This window comes from Macaca thibetana, chromosome 19 (assembly GCF_024542745.1).
Source record: "Macaca thibetana thibetana isolate TM-01 chromosome 19, ASM2454274v1, whole genome shotgun sequence".
NCBI classification, from domain to species: Eukaryota; Metazoa; Chordata; class Mammalia; order Primates; family Cercopithecidae; genus Macaca; species Macaca thibetana.
In genome coordinates, this window is record NC_065596.1 from 46,323,056 (window position 1) to 46,337,292 (window position 14,237).

The 14,237-nt window shown below is 51.3% G+C and overlaps 1 protein-coding gene across 1 annotated transcript in view; it reads right to left on the reverse strand.

The window, feature by feature from the left end:
* The window catches only part of POU2F2 (POU class 2 homeobox 2), a 75,822-nt gene extending 70,120 nt beyond the window's left edge, over positions 1–5,702 (reverse strand). The window contains exon 1 of the mRNA XM_050768435.1: positions 5,641–5,702. The gene's annotated coding sequence lies outside the window, so the exon portion shown is untranslated. The remainder of the gene's footprint in view (positions 1–5,640) is intronic.
* Positions 5,703–14,237: the final 8,535 nt, after the last annotated feature.

Sequence of the window (14,237 nt, forward strand, 5' to 3'; positions counted from 1 at the left end):
TCTGAGATGGCAAAGCTAGAGAGAAGCTGAAAGGGGACCATGTCCAAAGTGACCTCTCTCTCTCTCTCTCTCTCTCTCACACACACACACACACACACACACACACACACACACACACCCCTTTCTCCCCATTCCCCAGGCCAGAAGTCAGGGATGCTCAAGCCTTTTCCATGTTCCTCTGAGTCCCTGTGAGCCAGGGTGGGGAGGGGACAGGATGAATGGACAGGGATGATCTCAGGTAGCTTCAGGGACCAGCCAGAGCCAACTGGGACCTGATCACAGGGGCAGAGAGAGCAGTACATTCCTCCTTACCACACACCACCACCTCACCCTCCACACACAGTCCACACACACCAGAGCCTTGGCCAATTTCCTCGTACTCTGCCAGGCATGGCCAGCTTGGGGGGTAGGGGCCAGGTGTGAGGTCCTTCCTTCCTGCCCCACAGTCCTGCCCACCTGCCTCAGCTGCAGCTGCCCCGAACTGTTTTTTTCTTTCTTATTGTCCCCTGCCTTCATCCCAGCTGCCTTCATCTTTCTCTGAAGCACTCTCACTCACTCAGCTCACAAGCACGCTCCCTCTTTCTCTCTGTTCCTTTCTGTCTCTGAGTCCCTCACTCTGCTTTCCTGCCTCTGACTTTTCTGCTGTTCCCTCTTCCTCTTTGCTCCTCTCCATTGTTCCATTCCCCTCTCTGTGTTTCTCTGTGCTTGCTCTCTGGGTCTTCCTCTCCCTCCACTCCCATCTGGTGTATTCTGGATTCCCCTTTCTTAGACAATCCCTCTGGCCCTCCTATCCACCTCATCCCCAAGAAAAGCAAGGTTGGGCACAGTGGTCCTAGCCTGTAGTCCCAGCTACATGGGAGGCTGGGGCAGGAGGATTGCTTGAGAGTCTGAGAAACGCAAAGGTGGATCACTGTGTAAAGGACCTCAAGCTGTCCTGGAGTGCCAGGAGTGGGTAAATACTTCCTTTCTTGTTTTTCCCTCAATCACCTTTTTTCCTCCTCTCTTTCCTCCCCTGCCTCGTACCCATACCAGGCCCGATCTCTGGATCTCCCCAATCTCCAGATCTCAGTGTGGCTCTCTCTGGAGACAAAAGCTAAGGCTCAGCCCACAGGCAACACTCAACACAGAGATCCAGCTCAGAGAAAAAGGAGGTGACCAGGGAGGAATGGAGAGGCCAAGACCTATAATGAAGACCGAGAAAAAGAAGAAAGATGATGCTGGGGCTGGAGCCAAAGGGAGAGGAAGAGGAAAGGAAGGAAAGCCAGGAGCAGAGACCCGGTAGGGCAGCGTGAGCCCAACAACTGCAGGGTGGGGGTGGGGCACGCATCAAGATTTCTAACAAGCACAGCTGAAAACATCCAGGGCTGTTCTCTGAGGCCTTCTCTCTGCCTACCAGCCCTCACCAGTGCTTCGAAGAGCCCCGAGGAATGTCTCTCTATTTGAAGTCAGAGCCAAGTGCCTGCTCTCGGCACCTGGGGCTCCATGCTTACTAGGATGGTGGCTACTTGACCTTCATTTGCTGTGGGACTGTCAGGGATTCCAGGGACCCACTGGTCCCCGAACTAGCTCAGAGATGCAAGCCATTTTTACCTCCTACGCATCTATAATCCCCACCCCATGGCTGACAAATATTCCCAGTCCACAGCTGTCTCCACCCACCCAGTGACAGAGCACAGGCAGCCAAAAGGATCAAGCAATCTCTTGCCACCTCCCAGCACCCCAGAGTGGTAAACAGACCCTCACATCTGGACTCCACATCCAGCGAGTAGTGCCCCTGCCCACTACCCAGATCACACAGCTGCCATTTACAGACCACCCTATGGGTCCCACCCCACAGTCATAGCCCACCAGCATCCCAGAGCGGCCTCTACACTGAAGCTCTGTCCCAGCCCAGTCATCCTTCAAGCCACATCTGGAACAGCACACACCCTATTCCCCTAGCCAAAGCTCCCAGGGGTGCAATTCAGAAGGAGGCAGACTGGGCCTGGGGCATGCGGACAAGTCCCTGACGTCACCCCCTGGCTTCTTCGGCTTGTCTGCGGAACCTGAACTGCCCTTAAGGCCTGCGCCTCCGACCCCAGGGCAGCCCCCTGCCACACCTACACTCTTGGCCGTGGGAGAATGTCCTCATGTGCGGCTAAACATCCTCCTCATGCAGCCCTGAGTTCTGTTCCTTCCACATCACCTCACCAGCCCAGGATGAAAGCCGCTCACCTAGAGCGAAGCTTCTGCTTCCGAGGCATTCAGGACTCCCCTCGGGGTGTGCCAGCACCCTGGGGCACATCCCTGCTGCTTATGTCTGAGTTACCTCTGTAGCCCTGGGACCACTCCACATTGAAGTCCGTTGTGTCTTTTTATGGAAGGATGGAAGGACAGAAGGGAAGGAGAGACAAAGTAGTACCACAGCCCTGCTCCTGCCCTGGCACTTGGAGGGCACCAGATGCCCAGGGGACTGTAGCTGGCTGTGAGGACTCTGAGGCCAGGTCAGCATCCACAGTCCCCAATAGTGAGTAGGAACCCAGTCAGTCCACACCCCTTCCCATCCACCCGAAACATAATTTAGCCCTCGGCTTCTCCTTACCTTTCAGGAGTTCTCTCCTTACCCCCAAAGACTTCCTGAGGACCCCCTAGGCCGACCAGTCTATCCCTCTCTCCCCTAACCCAGCATCCTGCAGTCCCCTGGTTCAGGTTGGTGGTGTCTGTGCCTGAGCCCCCACCAGCCTGAAAGCCCCTCAAAGGCCACATGGGTCTGCCGCCTCTCTGTATCTCCAGATGGTGGCACGAGGCCTAGTACACAAGGAATCCCAGAAAATGTTGGTTGAAGGAATAAATGGATGGATCTGCGCTGATGTGTCTGTTTGCTCACTTATTTATTCATTCAACTCACGCTTGCTGAGCACTTACACTGTGCCAGGGACTGAGTGTAGACAGACGTGTTAGACAAACAGAGAGGTCCTTTTGCCCAGTGGCTTCTGGGGGCAGACATTAAACATACAGAATATAATCAGATATGGTGATAGTGCTCAGGAGGGAAAAGGAGGCGTCATCCGGCCCAGGGGTCAGGAAAGGCCCTCAGAGTTGAGGAGCCTTAGATGGAGAGCTGAGGAGGTAGAGAAGTAAAGTCAACCCAGAGTGGAGAGAAGGCCCTGGCATGGGTGGGAAGAGATTTGGAGGAAGGGCCAGAAGGGAGAGGAGGAGGGGGAGTCACATGGGAGTGCGGGCAGCAGAGGCAACCACGACCCCAGGGCTGGGAGGGGATCTCTCGCTCATCCTGGAGCTCCAGCTCCCACACAGAGCATTGAGGGCCTCCAGACATGTTTGGGGCATCACTCACCTTCCAAGTGTGGCTATAAAGGAAAGACAGAGCAGGTGGGGGCGATGTTTATTGTAGTTGTTTCGTAACAAAACTATACACCTAAAAGAGTATGGCTTCCTTCAAAGATGTCTCCTCAGGAGGCTGAACTTTTTCTTGAACCATCTGATATTTTGGCAACAGCCTTCAAGGCCAGTTTACAAACTCCATCAGCAAAGCGTCTCTCTAGTGTATAATTGTCTCCAGTTTCTACTGAAAGACCAACAAGTGGCCCCAGTATTATCATTGCTAAATTCATCAGAGCTGCTGCTAAATCAGACTTCAGGTGGTGTCCGAAATCAAATTCACTCCCAAAGTACAAAAATTTGCCGCACTGTGGAGATACCAAAAACTAGGGTGGGTTTTGGTGAGGTAAAAGAATGAGAGTTTTAAGGTCAGGCAAACCCAGGTTCAAATTCTGACTCTACTGCTTACATGTTGGGTGGCCTTAGGCAAGTTGCCTTCACGCTCTGTGCCTCAGTTTCTTTCTCTTGTAACAGGTGCCAACGCCCACTTCACAGGGTTGCAGTGAGGATTAAAAGCAAAGTGCCCAAAACAGGCCCTCGCACAAAGGTGGCCTCTAATAAATATCAGTTTCCTCACTGGAATGTACCGGCCCTGTTACTAGTTACCAATCAGTCACCCACATGTCCGTGAAATCATGGATATTTAATGAACACCTATTTGAAGACAAATAACTGAAATCATAGACCTAACTGTAACCTCTACCAACTGGAAACATAATTAAACCCCTCTGTTACTTCAGCCTAACTTTCAGACATTCCTCAAAGCCAGTCTCTAGCTCCCAAACTAATTCTGCAACCTGGAAACTCCTTGACTCTCTTTTCAAGGATGTGAGGATTCCTGGAAAAGCTGCAACTTCAGTTCCCTGGAGAAAGCACACTAGAGAAATGACACATCCTGGAACGAATACTCTCAGCGATAACAGGGGTCCATGAATGAGCTTCAGGGGGTCTGTGATCATCCCAAAGTGTAGCACAACTGGGTATATGTAGGGATGTGTTTTCCTAGGAGAAGCTCTATACTGTTGCGAAACTTGGTATCTATGGGCCAAAGGTTGCCTGAAACATGTGGTTTGGACCACAAGGAGATTTTGGAAGTTTTGCATTAGTTGCCAACATTTAAAGGTTGGAAGACTTCACACACAAGTCTGGGATTCTGGCTTCTTTTGAAAAATCAGAAACCCTGGCAAGTCAAGGTTGCATCTGTGCATGAGAACAGTCAGAGGAGCTAAAAAGCAGTCCCCGACCTCATGCATTTTTCAGTCCATCACAGTCCCTACAATACTGGGTTGTAAACCCTGGGCTACAGCTTCCATCTGCTTCTTAAAATAGGTCTGTGATTCCTGGTACAGCAGAGGACTCCTGGGTAGGAGTCCTTCAAGGGCACCCAGAGGCCTCCCCAGGGTCCTGAGACCTGTGGGTTAAACTTCTCTGGTGGGAACAGGGGTGGCAGAAGAGGGCTGTCCCACCCCAGAAGACCTGTCCACCCTCCTCCCTAGATGCTCATTGCCAAGACCTCACCAAGCCAGCTGGAGCAAACACCAGGGCAAATGGCCAGAGCTCCTGCTTCCCACAGAGGTGAGCAGCAGAACTACGGCTTCTACCTGGGAGTCTCAGTAGGCTTCAGGGAGGGGCTTCATAAAATCTTCTTTGTTCAGGGGAACGCTTCCAGCCATATTTTGAGCTCCCACTTCTCCAGCTACACGATTCCAGTGAATAAGTACTTTCATCTTCACGTCACCTCCATGTGGCAAATGCTATTAATTACCTTCCTTTGACATATGGGGAAACTGAGCCATGCCCAGGATCACTCAGCCACCTGTTCTTCTTCCTCTATCTCCTTTTGCTCTCAGGATGGCACTTCAGGTGGGTTCTATTAGTATTCCTACTTACAGATAAGGAAATGGAGGCTCCAACTTTCCCAAGTCCCACGAAGTCAGGAAAAGAGATTCGAACATAGGTTTGACCCCAAAGCTGTGATCTGAGCCACCGAGTTACCCCTATCTCTCTCCTACTGAGCCCTAACACTCATCAGCAGAAACACCCACAGTTACCAACACCAAGAACCACTGGTTTGGCCCGAAAGCCACAGGATGCGTGGAGCGTGAAAACAGAGCAGTCACATTCTAACCTCTGGGTGGGCAGAGTGGAGAAGAACAGCAACACACCCAGGGTGAGTCCAGAGACGAGAATGGGAAAGCAGAGACTTCTGTGAGAAAACAGAAGGTGCATCAATAAGCAAAACTCTGAGGCCGTGGTCCTTACCTCTTGGGCAGACGCAGCGAAGCTAATACATTCAGGCCACCAACCCGGTCCAGTCGAGAACCTGGAGAGAGAGGAGAATGCAGTCAACATCCTGGAGAATTCGTCTCATCCTCATGCGGGATTCCGCATTCCTCCAGTGGAGGAACCCTCCTCCTGTCACATCATCAGGAGCTGCAGTTGGCGAACTGTGGAGTCAGGTGCCTGGGACTCAGGTCCAGTGAGCCACTTGTTGCCTTCAGTGGTCACTTCTGGCATCTGAGTCTCAGTGTCCCCATCTCATAGATGGGCATACTGGTACCTGCCACTGTGGAACATCGTTTTTCCCATCAGACTGGAAGCTTCTTAAAGTGCAGGGACTGTGTCTTGTAGCTTTTGTGGTTGGCAGAGGGCCTGGCAAATTTGAGATGCTCAATTAGTGCATAACGGATGACAGAGTGAATGGGTGGGTGGATGGAGGAATTAATTGATTAAACTGTGTATCTCAAAGGACTGCTAGGAGGATAAAATGAGACAGAAATTTGAAAGGGTTACTCATTATTAAGTTCCTCTGTGCTGTGGGGAGATTAAAAATAAAAGTCATAATGATATTTCTGACTTGTACATTTGTCCATTCATTTGTGCATTTAGTTCATCAACAAATATCGAGGCTTCTCTGGCTCTGAATCAAGGGTGGCAGGGGACAGAGATGAATTAGACAAGGTCTCTGTTCTATTATGGGGCTCACAGGCAAGTTGAGGAGACAGAAGGAAGAGCCAATGCCAACACGCTGGAATAAGCAGAGGGTGCTGCGGGCATCCTGGATGAGATCACAGAAGACTTAGGGAGGAAATAACACCCAAGCCAAACCTGGAAGACAAATTTTAGTCAGAGAAAGAACCAAGTGCAAGGAACGAGAATGCCAGGACTTTGCCTGTCCAGGGTTCAGTAAGAGAACTGGGGACAGACGAGGCTTCTAGATTGCAGGGGCTGCTCCTTGCAGGGCCTCAAGTGCCTGGTCCAAGCAGCCAGGGCTTCGTTGGAGAGGGAGAGGGAGACGGATACAATCCAGTTTGCCTTTGGAAAGGTCCTTCTACCTCCTGTGTACAAGATGGAGAGAACAGAGAGGTAGGCAAGAGGTCAGGAGGCCCATCCCCAAAGAGGGTTTGCTGAGCCTCTCCACAGCCCTGCAGGAAGGAGGAGTGAGGAATTAAGGGAGGCACCAGAGTTCAAGAGGTGGAGGAGGACAGAGAAAAAGATGGACTGAGAAGGAAGGGGAGAGAGAAAGAGAAGAGATGGGGAGACATAGACAGAGAGGAATGAAAGAAGCTGGGGCAGAGAGACCAGGGAAAAGCCCAAACAAGAAGCAAAAGGGGAGTAAAAAGGGCCAAGGGTCTCCCCACTTCCTCTTCCATCTGTCCTGTCTCTCCCTGGGCCTTCATCTTCAGGGGCAGAAGGGGACCAGAACCCCTGGGCCCTGGAGGGAGGGAGGAGCTGGGGTTGCTCCCCGCCCAGGGGCTGCTTCCCCCCAGCCCCCGCCCTGGAGCTAATCAGCGGCTGTCATCTCCACGGTGAGGTCTTGGTTAAGGAGATTTAGGGCCAGGATCAATAGGAAATTTAAAAATCGATGCAGCGCGCAGGGCAAAATCGATGGCGTTTAATCGCCTTGCCGATTCCCAGTCAAAACAATTAGCCGCGCTGAGTGTTGAACACGGTGGCGACACGGCATTAACCGTCAATATTGGTGTAAGTGATGGTGGGTGGGGCGGGTGAGGGAATCCCCAGGCCTCGGGGGGGCCAGAGTCAGACAGCGCCTTAGGGCTGGGGTCTTCCCCCAGGCAGTACCCCCACCTTGGGCTTCCCTGCAGCAGGGCCCACACTTCAGTCTCCCTGCCCTCTGCTACCTGGGGCTGTGAAGCTCATAGGCAGCACCATCCCTGGCATATCTGCTTCCAACTCTCATCCCATCTCCCGGGTTCCCAAACCCCAATATGCCCTCTGACAGAGGGGAGAGGACCCCTCTCCCAAGCACACAACACCTCCAAGTAGAGAGACAGTCCATAGGATCTGGGAGCTGTATTCCCAGCAGTGCCTTAAGACTGGGAGCTATTTACAAGATGTCTTCTCCCATTGTACAGATGGGGACTCTGAGGAACAGAGAGGGGCAGCAGCTGGCCCACAGTTAGCAGGCACAGGAAGAGGGGGAGCCAGAATTTGAACCTGATGTGTCTGACTCCAAAGCCTACATTTCCTGCAGCTGTGCCACATAAAGGGTAGATTCCAGTGTTCACAGAAGGAAAGCAAGCTCAGGGTTTGGTCCTGGCCCAAGTCTCCTCTCAGCTGGTGTATATAATGGTTTGCCGTGTCCCGGGGTCAGTTTGCCACGTACGTGGCAGACTGTGAGCTCCTTGAGGGCAGGGCAGGGCCTGGCTCCTTTGGGGGTCCGAAGCATTGCCCAGCACAGGGAGTGGTCCCAAGCTAGGGCTTGGGACAGGCCTAAGAATGATGATGCCACTTGCCCCCACAGACACAGAATACCCATATACAACCCCACTGATGGACAGATGGAAACACTGGCACTCACAGACACATCGGTACTGGCATTTCCTGAGTGCTGGTCATGCACCAGGGTTGGGTCATTGCTCTGCAGGTGTGATCTCTCGGCATCTCACATTTGTTCGGTGAGTGTCATCCCATGACACTGCTGTGAAAAATGGAGGCTCAGAGAGGTAAAGTCACTTGCTCAAGGTCACACAGCCAAGTGGGGACAGCTCTATCTGATTGGACTCCGAGGAGCAGGGGACATACAGCAAACAAGATCTAATGACTCTGAGTAAGAGAGGTGGATGCAAGGAGAAGGTATGGGAACTGGGTACCTGAACAGAGGACCAGGAATGGCCCACAAAGGGCCATGGGGCTCCCGGTTCTGGGGTGCTGTGTTGGGAGAGCAGAGGCTTCTGTGGCCACCTGCTCCCTGGAGCAGAAGAACAGGAGGGAGTGTGTGGGCAGGGGAGGAGGCCCACAAGATGAGCCAGGGATTGATCTGACAAGGTCCTAATCAAATGGTCAATATCGCTGACCTGACCACTTAACCTATTGATAAGCTGGCAAAGATGGAGCAGGCGATGAGTGGGCTCAAGGAGGGGGGCAGCGGAAGGATGAGGGAAGCCTGAGTGGGCAGGACTGAGGCCAGCATCGCGCCTGGTTCTGGGGCCTGGAAGAGGGTGGTCTCCTTCTCAAGGGCCCCTGCCTCCCCTCTGACACGTCACATGTCTTATGTCTTGGGGGCTTCCTCTACCCAGGCTTCTCTCTCCTCTCAGGGTCCCTCAGACCCTCCCTGAGGGAGGCCAGGGACTGTTGCTGGCACCCAAGCGGTCCCCAGCTCCCCTCTGACTGTGCCTTAGCTTTTCACACATGTGAGAGGCTTCACATTCGAGACTCAATGTCTTCATCTGTTAACTGGGGATAATTATATTATAATTATAATTCATCTGTTAACTGGGGATAATTATAAAACCAACCTAGATATCCTATGAGTGGGGACTGGTACAATAAATGATGGTATAGTGGCCATACAAAGAAGGACTGCAGAGTTGTTGAAAACATGGTTGAAATAAATTTTTTTTTACACTCCTCTCAGCTCACACCATGAAATAAAATTATTGACAAGGAAACTGTGTTCATAATCTGTTGTTAGGAAGAGGAAAAGGCAAGTTATAAGCAAGTAGGTAGCATATCATTCCGTTTTTACAAAATACACATACAGATGGTTCCCCTCACCAAAAATAAATAAATTTGGAACAGAAATCAGAATTCTGAGTTTGGACCAGTCTGGCCAACATGGTGAAACCCATCTCTACTAAAAATACAAAAATTAGCCAGGTGTGGTGGCGGGCGCCTGTAATCCCAGCTACTCAGGAGGTTGAGGCAGGAGAATCTCTTGAACCCAGGAGGTAGAGGTTGCAGTGAGCTGAGATCGTACCACTGTACTCCAGCCTGGGCGACAGAGTGACACTCTGTCTCAAAAAAAAAAAAAAAAAAAAAAAAAAAAAAGGCCAGGCACAGTGGCTTATGCCTGTAATCCCAACACTTTGGGAGGCCAAGGCAGGCGGATCACCTGAGGTCAGGAGTTCGAAACCTCATCTCTACTAAAGATATAAAAAAATAGCTAGACGTGGTGGCAGACACCTGTAATCCCTGCTACTCAGGAGGCTGAGGCAGGAGAATCGCTTGAACCTGGGAGGCAGAGGTTGCAGTGAGCTGAGATCATGCCATTGCACTTCAGCTCGGGTGACAGTGTGAGCCTCTGTCTCAAAAAAAAAAAAAATCTGAGTTTGGGTACCAGGTATCTAAATTTTAATAAATTCTTTGGGTAAAGTCATAGGCATAATCCCCTTTGGGGGTGGGGGAAGCTATCTAGGACAGACAGTCAGGGTGCAATGGTTCATGTCTGTAATCCTAGCACTTTAGGAGGCCGAGGTGGGCGGACTTGAGCCCAGGAGTCCAAGACCAGCCTGGGCAGCATAGCAAGACTCCATCGCTACAAAAAAAAATACAAAAATTAGCTGGGTGTGGTGGCATGTACCTATAGTCTCAGCTACTCGGGAGGCTGAGGTGGGAGGATCGCTTAAACCTCAGAGGTAGAGGTTGCAGTGAGCCGAGATCTCTCCACTGCACTCCAGCCTGGGTGACAGGCTATCTCAAAAAAAAAAAAAAAAAAAAAAAAAAAAGACAGCAAAAGGTAATGTCCTTTTTGTTGTTCGTTTAACTGGATTATCATGGTCATTTTCTTCTCATCTCATTGAATTTCTGTGTTTTCTGTTATTTCTACAATGAACATCGTTCACATCGTTTGTTCACATCGTTCACATTGTTTGTCTGTAATTGGTAGACTGTGGCCTGGTGCTCAGTGGAGGCACCACGAGTGCTGTTTCTCCGCTCCCCTCTCCCTTTCCCAGCCAGGCTTGTCTTATGTCCTCCCTTATGTCCAAACCCAGCAGAGTTCAGTGCCCTCAAGAATGTGAATGAATTTGAAGTCTGCTGAATGGAGAAGAGCTGGCTCTTCTGACTTCTGCTCTCAATAGAGTGGGCAGGGTAGCACCAAGCCAAATACAGTCCCCTGTCCCCTCTTCAGGAAACTGGCTGAGGGCTTACAGACAGGAGGAACTGCTGGAGGGAAAACGAAGACCCAGAGGGAGGGAAGGGATTTTCCCAGAGCTACTCAACTGGTCATGACACAGCTGGGACCAGAAGCTGGGGCTCTGGGCTCCTGGATCTGGGTAGTGCCATCCAACTACTGGGAGAGGGACAACTGCAAGAACAAGTGTGCATGCAGACTCCTGAGATAATGTGCGCTTCTGTGGGGCAGAAGAGCACAGTGGGTAAACACGGGGTCAGCCGCTTCCTCACTGTGTGGCCCTGGGCAAAAGTCACTTCACCTCTCTGAGCCTCAGTTTGCTCAAACATAGCATGAAGATAATAGTAACAGCTGCCTCATTTTGCTGGTGTGAGAAGCCAACAAGCCCATGCTTATAGGGAACTTAGCAAAAGGCCTGACACACAAAAAAGGGTCAATGAGTGGGAGAAATTAACAGTACTACCGTCAGCAGCCACAAATGCTGTGGGTAGTAAGTGAAGGTGGTGGGTAGGGAAGGGAGAAGGTATGTCTTGGTAACCTGAGCAAATGAACAAATGCAATGAAGATACTCAGCTAAAAATATTCCTTTGTTCATTCATTCATTCATTCAGTAAGCATTTCCTGAGGCCAATTCTAGGCCAGATCCCATGCTGGGCCCTGCAATCCAGATATGAACAATGAAAGCTCCCAATGGGTTGGTAAAGGGGAATTAAGGATGGCTGGGGATGGCCCCTTATCTCTGAGAGTTGCTGCTGCAATGGCCCCCAAACTATCTCTTGGGGCTTCTGCAGAAAAGCATCGAGTACAGGAGCACAAGCTCCCCATCACCTGACTTGTGTGACACTTTGGGTATGTGTGTGCACACACTGGAACAGTAAGCTCTGCAGATGGACTATGTTCACTTTTGTCATTCACAGCACCGGACACCAGGTCTCATGCTCTGGGGACACTCCATGCTCAGAGTCTTTTTTTTTTTTTTTTCCTCCATTTTAAAAAATGAACAACAAAAAAAAAGTTCAAAGCACCTCGCACAATGCTTAACACCTGGCAGGTACTCAATAAATAGCAGCTATTATTAGCGTCATCATCACACGTGCCACTGCTCTTCATCCCGACAAAAACCTTATTTTGCCGGCAAGGCAACTCGAGGCTTAAAAGGAGTGATGTGACTCAAAGCCGGGTGTGTCTGACTCCACAGTCTGTGGTCTCCCCTCCTTTGTGTCTGGGGGCGGGGGCCATCAGAGTGTATGCTGGAGGTGAAGGAGGGGAAGGGCAGCAGCATGCATGGGGGGGGTGAGCAGATCTGACAATGGGAGTAAGGAGGAGTTGGTTGGAGTGAGGGGAGTGTCGTGAGGGAGATGAGGGTGCAGGATGGGAGCATACAGGCCCAGGATGATGATGGTTTTGTAGTCTGGCTGCTCTGAGGCTCAGGTAGGAGGTGGACTCACTTGCCAATGTACCCCTCCAGCACTGATAGGTGCAGCCCCCGAAGGTGAGCTCTGCCACCCTTGTCTGACACAGGTGGAGGTATGACAACATACCTCCACCATTATATTGGGCAAGTAGGTGATATATTGGGCAAGTAGGTGACAGGGGATCCGGCTTCAGTTCATTTGACAAAACATCCAATGAGCATTTATCGTGTTCTGGGCACTGTGCTACACACTAGAGATACAACTACGAACAAGACAAAGTCCCTGCCATCGTGGAATCCACCTTCTAGTGGAGGAAGGGATATGATAGACAAGAAAATATATTTAAGAGCTAAGAAGGAAAATAAAGCAGGGAGAAAGTGGCTTACAAGATGCTGCTATTGGCCGGGCGCAGTGGCTCAAGCCTGTAATCCCAGCACTTTGGGAGGCCGAGACGGGTGGATCACGAGGTCAGGAGATCGAGACCATCCTGGCTAACCCAGTGAAACCCCGTCTCTACTAAAAAATACAAAAAACTAGCCGGGAGAGGTGGCGGGCGCCTGTAGTCCCAGCTACTCGGGAGGCTGAGGCAGGAGAATGGTCTAAACCCGGGAGGCGGAGCTTGCAGTGAGCTGAGATCCGGCCACTGCACCCCAGCCTGGGCGACAGAGCAAGACTCTGTCTCAAAAAAAAAAAAAAAAAAAATACAAAAAACTAGCTGGGCGAGGCGGCGGGCGCCTGTAGTCCCAGCTACTCGGGAGGCTAAGGCAGGAGAATGGCGTGAACCCGGGAGGCGGAGCTTGCAGTGAGCTGAGATCCGGCCACTGCACTCCAGCCTGGGTGACAGAGTGAGACTCCGTCTCAAAAAAAAAAAAAAGATGCTGCTGTTGGCCAGGTGTGGTGGCTCATGCCTGTAATCACAACACTTTGGGAGGCCAAGGCAGGCAGATCACCTGAAGTCAGGAGTTCGAGACCAGCCTGGCCAACATGGTGAAACCCCGGCTCTACAAAAATACAAAATTTAGGTGGGTGTGTTGGTGCGCACCTGTAGTCCCAGCTACTCAAGAGGCTGAGGCACAAGAATTGCTTGAACCTGGGAGGCAGAAGTTGCAGTGGGCTGAGATCGCACCACTGCACTCCAGCCTGGACAACAGAGCAAGACTCTGTCCACCCCCCTCCCAAAAAAAAAGCTGCTATTTTAAACATAAAGGAAAGGTCTATCAGAAAAGGTAGGTTTTGAGAGCTTTCCTGGCAAAGGAAACAGCAAGTGCAAAGGCCCTGGGTCAGGAACAAGGTTTAAGGAACAGCAAGAAGGCCAGAATGGCTTAAGCTTCCAGAGCCAGGAGGGAGGGAGTAAAAGTTGAATAGACAGACAGGTGCTAGCTCATGCAGGGTTTGCAGGCCAAGAAAGATGTTCTAAGCATGATGGGAGAAATGACAGGCTTTCTCTGTGGCAGGTATGGGTTGGTCTCACCCTCACAAAACCAGGCTCCATCCTCACCCATTGCCCATATAGCCTATGGAGCCTTCTGACCCATTCATTCTCCAAGAACAAGCCCAAGAAGCCCTCAGTAAGCCCTCAGAGTCCCTTGACAGGGCTGTGTCAGGGTCAACCTCCCCAGACTGAGGACTCCTCTAGAACATGGAAAGATCTGCCTCATCTGGGTGACCGGACATGCAGCTCAGGCCTGGCCACAGGAGGCTCAGAAATCAATAGAACATCAGTAGAAACTAAGGGGGACTATAGCTCCTGACCCCCATTCCCTAGCAAATCTCCATTTGGGGGCAAATCGTAGCAGTGGCCAAGATATGGGGCTGGGAGCAAGGGGAAAGTGGTTCTGTACCACCTCCCTCACCAGGCCTTGACCAGAGTTCCCATACTGGACAGGTAGAGCAGAAGTCCTTGTGACTGGTGGCCTGCTCACTGGATCCCTTCCTCCAGGGGCTACCCATCCTGTCCCACCCCCACATGAGGCTCAGAGAGACCAGACTTGGTACCTGGCTCACACACCCTGTCTAGTCCCTTCTTAAAACTCTTTTGTGGTTATGTGGCTCGCCCAGAATAAATCCCA